We start from the raw sequence: 2200 nt of genomic DNA, 5'->3' as shown, positions 1-2200 counted from the left end.
TTTTTTCTATAATGACCACGACCATGGGTTTCATGTACCAACTTTTTTTTTTTTTTTTAACAATAAGAGATACAAAGCATATTATGAAAAATGTTCAGGGAAAAAGAAGAATACAAAATTGTAAAAATCATATATAACTAGTTTTTTTTTTAAGGCAAGAAAGAAACAAAATAGATTGTCCAGGAAGATGGTTTCTTCCACTTTGTATTTCTCTGGTGAACTCATTAGGAACTCTAAAAAGTTCCAGGAGTAGAATCATGGGGTCAAAGTACCCTGGCTATAACTTCCGATTCAGAGAATCCTAACAACTTACATTGTCACCAGCAAGGTCTTTGACTACATGAGCAACTCTCACCTTACAGCATTTCTCATCTGACATTAGCTGCTTGGCTTTCTGTGGATACGTTGACTCCAGGAGGCTTCTTGAGTTCTGTGTGTTCGGCTGGCCTGCGGTGACCCCATTATTATTTTCTGCCAGGTAAAGGTCAGTCACCTGTACACAGATCTCATCACTCATGATATGCTGCAGCTGGAATCAAACAACGGCAAGCTGTCAGTGAACACAGAAAACATTTCTCCATTACACAGTCAATGTTCCTTTGACTGATCCAGTCACTCAACTCAAAAGAGGTTTTGGTTTTATTTGGCTGGCAATTTTTTTTTTTTTTTTTTTTGAGACGGAGTCTCGCTCTGTCGCCCAGGCTGGAGTGCAGTGGCGCGATCTCGGCTCACTGCAAGCTCCGCCTCCCGGGTTCACGCCATTCTCCTGCCTCAGCCTCCCGAGTAGCTGGGACTACAGGCGCCCGCTACCACGCCCGGCTAATTTTTTGTATTTTTAGTAGAGACGGGGTTTCACCGTGTTAGCCAGGATGGTCTCGATCTCCTGACCTCGTGATCCACCCGCCTCGGCCTCCCAAAGTGCTGGGATTACAGGCGTGAGCCACCGCGCCCGGCCGGCTGGCAATTTTAGAAAATTCACCAGACAAACCACTGTATCATTTTCTCGGAGAATAATCAAGCTAAGATTTTCAACCATATCAGTGGTTCATTGTAAAACTTTCATATCTATTTAAAATAAAAACCATAGAGAACTCAGGTTAATGTACTGTTTATTTAAAATTCTAAGGATCTTTAAATAATTTTCCATAGGTCATATTTTATTGCATTTTAAAATCATTTAGAATTTGCTTTCATACATATTCTCTCTCATTTGATCCTCACAACTTCCCTGGGAAGCAGGTTGGAGAGAGAGTTGGGACCTGTTAGGAGACAAATTTACACAATGCATAAGAAAGCTCACTGTGAGCTGGGGTGAGGAGGGGAGCCTTGGAGAATCATGAAAGCAATATCTATGTCTTTATTCCCAGCCCAACTACAAAGCCTGAAACTCATTAGGTATTTAAGAAATAGCTGCTGAATTATTGCCTAGGGGTGCTCAGCTGAAGAAGGAGGGTTGGGACTAACAGTCAAGCTTCCTGACTCCTAGCCCAATACTTTTCCAAACACACCACCTATTTTTCTATATCTGATAGAAAGTACAGTGCTTAAGTTGTACATGATGTTATCTCACTTTTAATACAGGCCAATCATGATTGACTATATGTGGCTTTCATGACAATCTTAGGAAACTAATGACTAGAAAGTTGAACCTTTCAGAGTTCCCATTCTCATGTTATATGCTATTTCTATTTTGAAATAAAAATCCTTCCAAATGAAACTTTATCCATCAAAATGTCAGAGAAGTGAAAAATAGATGCAAGAAGAAAGCAAAACGTTAATTTCAATATCAGCCGGGTGTGGTAGCTCATGCCTGTAATCCCAGCACTTCGGGAGGCTGAGGTGGGCAGATCACAAGGTCAGGAGATCAAGACCACCTTGGCTAACAGGGTGAAACCCCGACTCTACTAAAAATACAAAAAATTAGCTGGGCGTGGTGGCAGGCACCTGTAGTCCCAGCTACTCAGAAGGCTGAGGCAAAAGAATGGCATGAACCTGGAAGGCGGAGCTTGCAGTGAGCCGAGATCCCACCACTGCATTCCAGCCTGGGCAACAGAGTGAGACTCCATCTCAAAAAAAAAAAAATTGGGGGCCTGGTAGTTAAAAATCAACCCCTGACCTAACTGCTTGTGTTATCTATAGATTCCAGACATTGTATGGAAAAGCATTGTGAAAATCCCTGTCCTGTTCTGTTCCATTCCAA

Source organism: Pan troglodytes, chromosome 16 (assembly GCF_028858775.2).
Source record: "Pan troglodytes isolate AG18354 chromosome 16, NHGRI_mPanTro3-v2.0_pri, whole genome shotgun sequence".
NCBI lineage: Eukaryota > Metazoa > Chordata > Mammalia > Primates > Hominidae > Pan > Pan troglodytes.
This window is presented reverse-complemented; position numbering follows the sequence as displayed.